A 12,269-nucleotide genomic window follows, 5' to 3' on the forward strand; every position below is an offset into this window, starting at 1 on the left:
GACCCGGAAGAAGCTCCTGGCTCCTGGCTTCAGATCGGCACAGTTCCAGCCATTGCGGCCACTTGGGGAGTGAACCATCGGATGGAAGACCTCCTCTCTCTCTACCTCTCCTCTCTCTGTGTAACTCTGACTTTAAAATAAATAAATAAAATCTTTTAAAAAAAAATACATGTCTGGATCATTTTGATACATTCTGATGAGAGCCATGCAATCCATGAGAGCTCTGTTGTGAATGTTTTTATTAATTGTAGTGTCTTATTTTTCCTGCCAATCTCATAAATGAAAAATGATACCTCAATATTCAGTTAGGGCCGGCGCCGTGGCTCACTAGGCTAATCCTCCGCCTAGCGGCGCCGGCACACCGGGTTCTAGTCCGGATTGGGGCACCCGATTCTGTCCCGGTTGCCCCTCTTCCAGGCCAGCTCTCTGCTGTGGCCAGGGAGTGCAGTGGAGGATGGCCCAGGTGCTTGGGCCCTGCACCCCATGGGAGACCAGGAGGGGCACCTGGCTCCTGGCTCCTGTCATCAGATCAGCTCGGTGCGCAAGCAGCAGCGTGCCGGCCGTGGCGGCCATTGGAGGGTGAACCAACGGCAAAGGAGGACCTTTCTCTCTGTCTCTCTCTCTCACTGTTCACTCTGCCTGTCAAAAAAAAAAAAATTCAGTTAGGCATCGTAGCAGTGGTATTTTTATATAAATCGTTTCAATTTGTATGAGTGAATGTGTGAACTATTCTTACCTGTTGCTCATTTTCTCTATTAATAGTCTTTTTCTTGTTGACTTGTCAGAGCTCGTTACATATAAAGAAAACAAGTCCATGCTTGTCTTTTGTGTTGTGCATATCTTTTCAGAAATATTTTAAGTTTTCCTGGTGACTTTGAGTTGGGGAACCTCTGCTAAGGAAATGTATTTTAATCAAGGTTAACATGTCACATGGATGTTCCACCTGCAGTCACAGGGAGAGGTAAGAGTTGCTTACAAGGTGTGTTCTGCAGGTATGAAACTCTGAAATGACCTTGGCCGCTGAGTGGAGTGAAGCCTGCCATTGAGGGGTAAGGCGGTGTTACCAAGGCGAGCAGCAGCACGGAGAGCCAGGCTCGTGCAGTGGCAGGGCAACGCTCCCCCGTGTCCCTGGGATTAGGTACGACCCGCAATAGGACACCTGCACAATGACAAAGGACATAGCCGTGACCTTGCTAATCAGGCAGGAGGAACGTTCTGCTTATCTGGTGAGCGCTCCATCCCCGGGGCAGACAGGAGGAAGGCCCCTCCTCCCCTTGTCTGTCTTGCACACCTGGAGCATGGAGCCTGAGATGCCAATGTGGAGGCAACAGGGCACAGCCCAGCAGCGGTGGCAGCAGGAAGGAAGAGAGGGGTTGAGTGGGGGAGCGAGTCAGGGCTGGATGTCCAAGAGAAAAGCCGTTTCTCCAAAGGGAAGGAGCTGCACCTCGCGCCCCCACCCCCCGAGGGTCACATTGAGGACCCCAGGGTGAACTGAAGGCGGGGGAGGGGAGGCAAGCCCAGGCTCTTGGCCCCTCTGTAGTATCTGGAACAGGCAGAGATACTCAGCCAGAGGTCAGATACCTTGGATAATACCCAACCCCCACCCCCATCTGGGTTGATCTGATAATATTCTCATGATTCCATTTATGTTTTGGCTCTGGGGAACGATACCACAGGGGTGAAGGAGCCAGCTTGTCACAGCAGTGTTTAGCAGGCTGTGCCCTTGGGCTTGGCACGCATGTCCCTGGCTGACAGCGAAACCCTCCGCCCTGTGTCTTCCCTCCATGATGGCGGTGCCACAGGGTTGTATCCGAGGCTCTGTTCAGGGACTGGTTTTTGTTGGTTAGGCAGAGAGAAATTAGCCCACGTGTGTGAACAAAGCATACACAGAAAGGAACACAGCAGCCCTCGGGCAAGTGCACGCTGGGAGCAGCCCACAGCCCCATAACGTCACAGGTGGTCCCTGCCTTCCACCCAGGAAAGAACCCAGAAGGCTGCCTTTCGCTGGAGCCTAGTGGGGTTACCCAGTCTGAAAACACTGGGCAATAAAACCTGGGGAGGAATTTTACCTGTTGCACACCCAGGAAAGCCTTGGCCCAGGAGAAGAGGCTGAGAGCACAGGACAGGAGAAACAGCTGGAAGACCCGGATCCCACTGCCTTCTGAGCCCCAGTCTGAATGCAGCCCTCCGTTCTTTGCTGAGATGCCCGCCTGGCCTGGCAGATGCACTCTCTCTTCATTCCACTTTGTAACCTTGCTTACCCAGTCTGAGCCGCTGGGCAGGTCTCTCAGCTCCTGGAAAGGTGCCCGTGGGTCCTGACAGCTGCCCTACCCCCACTACACCTGCTACCCTGCTCAGCACTGCCCTCTGTCTGCTCTCACCTCCGACAGCCTTCCTTACCGCAAGGCAAGATTCCAACCACCTCTGCTAAGGCTTTCAGAGCTCAGATGCCATTCGGAAGCGCACATCTGAGCACCTTCGCCTCGGATAGGAGCCACCGCCGCCTGCCGCGGAACGGAAGTGAGCAGAGAGGCGCCCATGAGCCAAACACAGCAAACCCAGGGATATTCCCTGCGGGGCAGAGGCGGCAGCGGCCGAAGCTCCCAGGAAGGCTCCGCTGGGAAGCTGGCGCCCGGGCGCGTGTGCATTTGCCAGGCAGGCTGTGGACAACAACTCCTGCGGGGGATTCCGGGAAGGCTGGAAGCGAGGCTGGGGTGTCTGAGGATGCACCCCCACCCGCGAGGGCGGGGTTCCCAGGAGAGTGGCAGTTTTCTCCTCTCAAAGCATAGTGAGGACACGCGTGAGCCAGCTTCGCTGCATTTCAGATCGCCTCAGGCGCCTACTGGTCTCATCGGACCCCCAAACAGCGCCCCCACCCCGAAAAGATATAGAGCAGGTAAGACTCAAGACAGAACAAACTCTGTAGATGTATTGCCAAGTCAGTTTGCTCCTTGTGAATATTTTCGTATAAAATAGGCAACGCTACACCTGCCTTTGGGTCTCGGGAAGCCATGGGATTCCCTCTAACGTCTAACGCACTTGCCAGGATTTGGGCCACCAGGCAGGATGGCTCTGACAAGCGCTCAGCGCCCTGGAGCCGGCAGCTGCACCCCGGCTCAGCTGACCAGCACGGCGGCTGCGGAAGATGCGGCAGACCCCAAGATTTCAGGAATTATTTTTCAACTAAATTCCCTCTATTTTTCTTCCTTCACTCAAAGCATCCCAAGTGCCAAAATGTTTATTTTCAAAAAAGTTTGTTTAAAAAGCCATCTCAGGGGCAGGCACTGTAGCCCAGCAGGTTAACCGGCATCCCATAGGAGCACCAGTTCCAGTCCCATCCGCTCCACTTAGGATCCCGCCATCTGCCATGCCAGCATCACATATGGGCAGAAGGGCCCAGCTTCCACCACAGGATCAACCAGCCTGCGGTATTGTAGAACCTCAGCCGACTGTCCGCGTTTAAATGCCTTAGGCACTCATTCATTCCTGTTGCCTGCAAATGGTTATTCCTGAAGGACCATGGTCAAAGTCTTCACCGACTGCTCCCCTCCCAACACAACGCACACATACAGGGGGCGTCAGAGTTCATGGCCATGCACAGTATGAAAAAACTATGCTGTATCCCAAAACTTTTTGGAGCATTTTTCCAAAATATGCTTACCTTTAATTCCACTTTCCCACAAACTTGGAGAAATACTCTTAAATACCCAACACTAGACCACATAAGCATATTTTTTGTTTTCTAAGGGGAAAAATACTTTTTAATATAGAAAAGTGATCTTACACTCCAAGCACCAACCGAAATTCAGCTGACAATGTTTGTCCTCCAGGACTTTAAAGCTTTTCCTTCTTGTTTGTTATTTGATTTTTAAATAAGGGAGGGGGGAGACAGAGAGAGAGAGAGAGAGAGAGAGAGAGAGAGATATCTTCTACCCACTGGTTCACTCCCCAAATCCTTGCTACAGCTGAGGCTGAGCCAGGGTGAAGCCAGGAGCCTGGAACTTGGGTAGCAAGGATTCAAGTACTTGAGACATTGTCCACTGTCTCCCAGGACACACATTAGCAGGAAGCTGGACTGGAAGCAGAGTAGCCAGGACTTGAACCAGACATTTGGTTATGGGAAGTGGACATCCCAAGCAGTAATTTAGTTTGCTGTGCCAAAACTCCCACCCCAAGGCTTTCTTCTTTTTTATTAAAAGAGGAAAAAAATGATGGGTAGTTACTCAAAGTAACTACAATGATGAATTTAGCATGTATGCCTTCAGTCTGTCATTTAAAACTTGTATATATGTGTGTGTGTAGCTCTTAGCAATATTATATTGAATATATAGTCTTTTTTAATATTTATTTGTTTATTTGAAAATCAGAGCCAGAGAGAGACAGAGATCTTCTATCTGCTGGTTCACTCCCCAAATGGCTGCAATGGCCAGAGCTGGGCCAGGCTGAAGCCAGGAGCCAAGAGCCTCGAGCCTCCTCCAGGTCTCCCAACATGGGTGCAGGGGCCCAAGGACTTGGGCCATCTTCTGCTGCTTTCCCAGACACACTCTAGGAAGCTGGATCAGAAGTGGAGTGGCCAGGACTTGAATCAGTGTCCATATGTGATGCTGGCATGGCAGATGGCGCTTTACCCACTGTGCCACAGTGCTGGCCCCTAGTATATAGTCTTGAATTTGTGGTATTGCTTTTATTTCATACGGCATCACACTGAACACATCATTCTACAACTTGCTTTCCTCATTCAAGTTTATACTTTCAAAGTCTATCCCTAACAAGTCCATATCTTTGCATTTTCCATTTTGTATTTTAACATTTAACATCACATTTTGGGGCCAGCATTGTGGCCTAGAGGGTTAAGCTGCCGCCTTCAGCACCAGCATCCTATAGGGATGCAGGTTCGAGTCCCAGCTGCTCCATTTCTGATCCAGCTCCCTGTTAATGTGCCTTGGAAAGCAACAGAAGATGGCCCAAGTCCTTGGGCCTTAGCATCCACATGGGAGACTAGGAAGAATCTCCTGACTCCTGGCTTTGGTCTGGCCCTGCCCTGGCCACTGTGGCCATCTGGGGAGTGAGACAGAAGATCTCTAACTGTATCTTGCAAATAAATAAAAATAAGTCTAATTAAACTGTATCTTGCAAATAAATAAAAGTAAGTCTTATTAAAAATCACATTTTATCATTATTGGATAATTAATTTCTTGAGTTTATAAATAGTGCAGTAATGCATCTTTTTGCATAAATCTCCTTGTGAGAACATCTTTCTAGAGTGGGGACCTAGGAGTGGAAGGCCAGGTCATAGGAGGTGTGCACCAGCATATTTCATGAATATTGCCAAGTAAGGCCTCCAAACAGACTGCATCAATCCTCACTCCTCCAGCAGCCCCTGAGACCGCACGAGTTCTCTCCGTGTGGACTCCCATGGGACGGGAATACACCTGGTCTGGGGCCTCTGCCTCCTGGTTCAGGAAGCTGCTTCTCTGGACTTGGAGATAACAGTGCCCCACATAAAGGCTTCTGGGTGGGAATCTTTTTTTTTTTTTTTTTTTTTAGATTTATTTATTTATATGAAAGGCAGAGTTACAGAGGAGCAGAGGCAGAGAGAGAGGTCTTTCATCTGCTGGTTCACTCCCCAGATGGCTGCCAATGGCTGGAGCTGCACTGATCCTAAGCCAAGAGCTATGAGCTTCTTCCAGGTCTCCTGTGGGGAGCAACCCGGACTAGACTAAGTTACTTGAATTAAGACTTACTCTATGCATCTGCTCTCCTACAATATGGCGCTGGGAGAGGAGAAAACAGCTTCTACCCAGCTGCCTCCAGTTCAACCAATAAACAGCAGGACCTGCTCCTGATTGGAGGAGAGCAGCGTACTCGGCGTGTGGGCAGCCGAGTTGGGACTGGCGGAGGAGGACTATAAAGGAGGAGAGAGACGGCATGCACCAGGAACATCTAAGAGGAACATCTAAGGGGAACGCCTGTGCAGCCCCCGAGAAGAGCCGGCCGGCGGTGTGCCACTCCCCTGCGGAAGTGGGGAATGTGGCCAGGGGGAACCGCCCTTCCACGGAGGTGGAAGGGACAGTAGCCAACCCGGGAAGAACTAGCAGCAAACCCGGGGAGGGCCGAGCAGACGAAAGAACAGCGCAGGGTCCTGTGTCGTTCCTCCACGAAGACGGGGAGCGACATAATGGTGCCGTGACTCGGATAGGAAGCCTAGGCAGGGCTTAGTGTCGTTCCTCCACGAAGAGGGGGAGCGACATAATGGTGCCGTGACTCGGATAGGAAGCCTAGGCAGGGCTTAGTGTCGTTCCTCCACGAAGAGGGGGAGCGACAGTCTCCCACGTGGGTGTAGGGGCCCAAGGACTTGGGCCATCTTCTATTGCTTTCCCAGGCCATAGCAGAGAGCTGGATTGGAAGTGGAGCAGCTGGGACTTGAACCGGTGCCCATATGGGATGCTGGCACTGCAGGCAGCGGCTTTACCTGCTGTGCCACAGCGCCAGCCCCCTGGATGGGAATCTTTCCCAAAGTGTTTTCAATCCATGAATCACTGGGACTTGCTGTGGCCTGCCCTGTGGGATTGTACCCAGCCCAGTTGTTAAGCTTCTTAGTTTTATTTTCCCCTGACTTGGTAAAACAAGCAAAACTCTGTCCGCTCACATGTGTCCTAACCTGACCTCACTCAGGGCCTGTTACCGAGTAGGGACCAGTATCACGTTGGTTTGACCTCAGGTTACCTAAAAGTCAATGCTATTGCTTGCCTTGGCTTGTCCACTCTTTCCTCGAATATCTACTGAGCCCTTGGATGAGGGGGTATGAGGTAAACAAGGCAGTATTCATAGTTACCATCTGTAGAAGGTGTAAATCCGCAGCTTAGCTCAGCCGGGTGCTTCCAGCCTGCCTATCAAGTAGGTACCAGTGTTATCATCATTTTAGTGAACAGGAAACCGAAGCTCTGGGTTCAGGAAGATGTCACTTGCCCAGACGTAGCTAAGACTCCAGCCCACACCATCCATCTGCAGACACAGTGTCTGAGTGCCTGGCTTGAGCCTCTATAACGTGGTGGAGGGGCTCTCTGTGCAGCTGGCCTGAGAAGCCCCTGTGGTTCAGGGCCTCAGAGGAGATGGCGGAGAGACAGTGGATGTGCCGTGGGCCTAGAGGCCTGTTGTGTATTTTATGGGAAAGGCTGGTGGGAAGTGCGCAGGAGGCACGAAGGTACAGGTGTGGAGGGATGACGGGATGAAATACGTCTGGGGAACGGTGAGAAGCTGGCGAAGAGGTTGTAGGGGTGGCAGGACAGAAGCCAGGACAGGCTGGGATCTGCTCCCAGATGGCCGGAATGACAGGGAAGAACATTTGCACCTAAGTCAGGCGAGAGGCTTCTGGGAGAGGAGTGGCGGAATCAGAGACAGCAGCCAGAAGGTGCGTGGACTTGGAGAAGAGCAGGAAGCTGGGAGACGGGCTGGGAAGCCTGGCAGTGTGTAAGTCTGTTTGCTGTTGCTAGGACAAAGCACCCAAGGCTGTGTAATTTACAGGGGCTAGAACTCTGCATGGCTCCCGGTCCGAGAGCATGCCCCTGGCATTGGCTCGACACCGGGTGCAGAAGATCCCTCTTCCTTTTCCCATGAAGACACTAATGCCATCTTGGGGGTCCCGCCCTCATGTCCTCATCTAATCCCAATTATCCCTCAGACACCCTATCTGCAGATACCGCTCACACAGGAATTTAGGGCCTAAGTTTCTAACACATGACCTTCTGGGGGACCCTGTCAAATCACAGGGAGACGTGGAGGACGAGCTTGCTCAACATCCTCGCCAGCCTGTACCAACACAACGGGAAAGCAGACACTCTCGTCACCACCCGTCTTTGTAGCCGGGACCAGGAGCCATGCGGCCACCAAGATGAGCCAGAGAGGCGGCGTGCTGCTGGGATCGCCTGCTCCCTGGTTTGGGGGCTTCCAGTTTCTGACAGGGCTGGGAGGACCCCAAGAGTTGAGCGTTGTTCCTGAGAACAATGCTGCTCCCAGCATCCTCTCCAGATGTTGTTAGCCCTGTGAACCTGAGGTCCTCTCGGACCAGCAGGAGTTGGTGCTCTTTCTACAAATGAACTTTAAATGAGGAAACCATTGCAACCGAAGTGGTAAGGACGTCAACTGGGTAGAAGCATGGGGCTGGAAAGAAGAGTTGGGTGAGCTCATTTAAAGGTGGCAATTAGGGGCTGGCGTCATGGTGCAGAGGGCAAAGCCACCACCTGTGATGCCGGCACTCAGCATGGGCACTGGTTTGAGCCATGGCCACTCCATGACCCAAGTTCGTGGACCCCTGTCACCCACAAGGGAGACCCAGGTGGAGCTCCTGGCTCCTGGCCTCAGCCTGGCCCAGCACTGGCTATTGCAGCCATTTGGGGAGTGAACCAGCGGATGGGAGCTCTCTAACTCTGCCTTTCAAATAAAATAAATAAATCATTTTAAAAGAAGTCAATAAAGGTGGTAGTTGGCAGATTCAGGTAGGCCTTTGAATGTGGGGAGGAGGAAACTGTCAAAGATGACACTAAGAAGTGGGCACTGGACTCAGCCACTGAGACGCTGCTTAGAACGCCCTCACTCCATATCAGAGCACCTCGGTCAAGACCCAGGTCAGCTTGCCCTCAGCACACCCAGGCGGCGCTGGTGATGGCTCAAGTTACATTGATCCCTGCCACCCATATGAGAGATCCGGATTGTGTGCCCAGCTCCTGGCTTTGGCTTGGTCCAGCTCCAGCCGTTGTAGGCATCTGGGCTGTGAACTAGGAGATGCAAGATCTGCCTTTCTCTTATGATTTCAAATTGGAAAAAAAAAAAAAATGAGGGTGGGCAGTGTGGCACAGGGGGTTAAGCCCCAGCTCAGAATGCCCACATCCCATACTGGAATAGGAGAGGCAGTTCGAGGCCTGGCTACCCTACTCCAAACCCAACTTCCACTAATGCATCCTGGAAGGCAGCAGACGGTGGCTCAACTACTTGGGCCCTGCCATCCACATGAGAAACCTGGGTGGGGTCCTGGGCTCCTAACTTCGGTCTGGCCCAACCCCAGCCGGGGCAGGCATTTGGGGAGTGAACCAGCAGATGGAAAATCTCTCTCTCTCTCTCTGCCATTCTGCCTTTCAAATAAATAAATAAATAAGCAAAGCTGAAGTTTGACATCTGATACTGCAGGGAGCCCTTAAGTGGACACAATTGTTTTATTACTTGAGAGAAAAAGAGAGGTGGAGAAAGAGAAGAGGATATACTTTTTTTTTTTTTTTTGAGAGGCAGAGTGGATAAGTGAGAGAGAGAGAGAGAGAGAAAGAAAGGTCTTCCTTTTCCGTTGGTTCACCCCCCCAATGGCCGCTGTGGCTGGCGAGCTGCAGCCAGCGCACCGCGCTGATCCGAAGCCAGGAGCCAGGTGCTTCTCCTGGTCTCCCATGCGGGTGCCGGGCCCAAGCACTTGGGCCATCCTCCTCTGCACTCCCGGGCCACAGCAGAGAGCTGGACTGGAAGAGGAGCAACTGGGACAGAATCTGGTGCCCCGACCAGGACTAGAATCCAGTGTGCCGGCGCCGCAGGTGGAGGATTAGCCTAGTGAGCCGCAGCGCCGACCGAGAATATACTCTCATCTACTGGTTTACTACCCAAATGCCTGCAATGGCAGGAGCAGAGAAGTCAACCCAGTCTCCCACATGAGTGGCAGGAACCCAGTGGCTGGCGCCATCAGAGCTGCCTCCGAGTTTGCATTAGCAGGAATGTGGAATAAGGATCCAAAACCCAGACTTGAACCCGGGTGCTCTGACATGGGAATTGACTGTCCCAACTGATGGTGTGCTGCGAGGTTGAAACTCTGGTCCCCACGTAGATTTTGGGAAGGTGAGTTTAATCTCAAACTTCGGGGAGGCCTAAATTTCCAGAGGTAGAAAGACGAGGCGGTTGTGAATCAGTTATCTATCTGGAGCTTCCATGCACTTGCATCTGGCCTGTGGTGAAGCTCCACGGGGCAGATTCCTTCCCAGCCCCATACATTTTTTTTTTTATTAAAAAATTTTACCTGGGGCCAGCGCTGTGGCACAGCAGGTTAACACCCTGGCCTGAAGTGCCAGCATCCTATATGGGCGCCGGTTCCACAGCAGACTGCTCCACCTCCTATCCAGCTCTCTGTTGTGGCCTGGGAAAGCAGTGGAAGATGGCCCAGGTCTTTGGGTCCCTGCACCCACGTGGGAGAACCAGAAGAAACTCCTGGCTTCGGATTGGTGCAGCTCCAGCTATTGCGGTCAACTGGGGAGTGAACCAGCGGATGGAAGGTCTCTCTTTCTCTCTCTTTCTCTAACTCTTTCAAATAAATAAATATTTTTAAAAAAATAAATTTGACCCAACACCATGATAGAGATAAACTAACATTTTATGTTTTAGAAGACTCCGAGTTTTTCTCTCCCCTTTAGATCTATAGCGTGGCTGGGAGCTACGTATGCGTCGTGCGGTAGGCGGTCGAGGCTGATGTTTATTCCACTTCAGCACCCTGCTGGTTCACCCCCTTCCCACAGAGCCGCCTCTACCACCTGTCACACACCCACCTCCGTGTGATTCTGTTCTGAAAGTCTGGCCCGGCCGCTTGCCCAGCTCCTATAACTTTGTCCTCTCAGTATTCTTTACTCTTGTTCTGAGAAACAGGTATCAGTGCTGTCATTTGGCCAATGTGCAATGAACGAACGTTGACATACATAATGTGTGTTGTGCTGGGGTGTTCCACTGAGACCGCTTTCCTAATTTTTTCTCTGCACGAGTCTGGGTTGAGTTGGCCGGAAGTGAACTTGTATGAGGTTTGCGGGGCGGCGTGGAAGCAGGCAGCATTGCGTTCTCCAGGTTGCTCGTGAGAGAGGCGGCGAGGCACAGCCACAGTCAGCCTCCTTCTTCCTGACACGTGGTGCCCCTGTCCTTCCTGCCTGCCGGCTCTGCCAACAGCAGCAGCCCCAGGACGTCTGGCCGACACTGCTCTGGGGGCTGCCAAGGCAGCATCACAGACAGCCGAGAGCCGTCTGTGGCCTGGACGTGGCCGGCGCCCGGCGTCCCAGGCAGCCGCGGCTGGTGGGTGATTTCTCTCTGATTCTTCACCTCGCCTTCCTAGTTCTCCCCCACAGAGCGTGTACGGTCCATGTGCTGTAATAAGCACCGTATGTCATCACTTAGTGATCCTGTTTCCCTGAATAGCTCTGGACTGAGACACGCCTATGTTGAAATACTCCACATGGAGCGCAAGGGACAAGCCTGCCGCACACGGTTAGGTCTGCAGTGGGGGAAGGATGGAGTGCAGAGTGTCTGGTGGGCTTCAGGGCTGACTCCCCAGGTGGTTCCATTGCTGATGCTGAATTTAAGGTCTGGGAGCCGGCTCATTCACCCCTGTGCCCTTCCTCCCTCCCTCCCTCCCCCCAGCTTCCCTTGCGTGGGTCACTCCCTTGTCTAGATGCCTGTGTCTCTTCTGGTGGATGCACTCGTTAAGGGGATTGTTTTATTTAACTTTCACTTCCTTCCAGGAAGTCTCCGTGGGGGTGCTGGCTCTTGGCCGAGGTCTAAATATCTGGATAGGACATCAGTGTGCAGGAGAGAGGGACCAAGTCTGAACAGGCAACGGCGACCCATGCATTACATGCCTAAGGCGGTGCTGAGGGCTTTCGGTATTAGCTTGCTCATTTTCACAGCGATTCTATGGACAAAGCGCGACTGTACGCTCGTGTTGTTGATGGGAGAAGTGGGAATCAGAGTAGGCAGGAAACGGAAGCCTCACCACGTCCCCCTACTCACACCCAGGCAAATGGTAGGGAGAGGGGTTCACTTGCCCCAGAACTTCAGAGTTCTTTCTCCTGAGTAGTAATTTCAAGACTTCAGTGTGGTCCTCGTGAGTGTGCTGCTGCTGTTGGGTTTTGTAATTCTGTGTCCTCTCTTGAGAGAATGGGGGAGCAGCAGCAGGGCCAGCTGCTGAGGAGTGAGTCTGTGTGAGCTGACGGAGGGCAGCAGGCCCGGCCGGGGGGCGTTCTGACTGACGTGGTCGTGTAGACATCGTATAGACACGGTGGCTAGCGTCCACTTGCACAGGACGCGGTTTGTCGTGCTGTAAATCCCCCCCACCCCCCGTCCTCCTGAATTACATGCAAATGTGAGTTTATGGAAAACAAGGAAATGGCTGGGTCTCACATCTGGATCACACAAAACAAGATGAGCCCTAGCCTAGACCAATGCGCAGGAGAGGTAGCCCTGCGCTTAGGTCTCCTGGGGAC

General features: G+C 52.5%; 1 long non-coding RNA gene across 2 annotated transcripts; it reads right to left on the reverse strand.

The window, feature by feature from the left end:
• Window positions 1–222: 222 nt before the first annotated feature.
• LOC149126296 (uncharacterized) lies at window positions 223–2,311 on the reverse strand. Of its 2 annotated transcripts, XR_016234948.1 has the most exons (3): window positions 2,070–2,311; window positions 737–1,159; window positions 223–639 (listed from the first exon to the last, which is right to left on the reverse strand). It is a non-coding gene; the product is annotated as an uncharacterized LOC149126296 (long non-coding RNA). The 2 variants fall into 2 exon arrangements; XR_016234947.1 differs by lacking the exon at window positions 737–1,159.
• Between the last annotated feature and the right edge of the window lie 9,958 nt (window positions 2,312–12,269).

The sequence above is a fragment of the Oryctolagus cuniculus genome, chromosome 6, assembly GCF_051225735.1.
Source record: "Oryctolagus cuniculus isolate XC-2025 breed Fujian yellow rabbit chromosome 6, ASM5122573v1, whole genome shotgun sequence".
Taxonomy (NCBI): Eukaryota; Metazoa; Chordata; class Mammalia; order Lagomorpha; family Leporidae; genus Oryctolagus; species Oryctolagus cuniculus.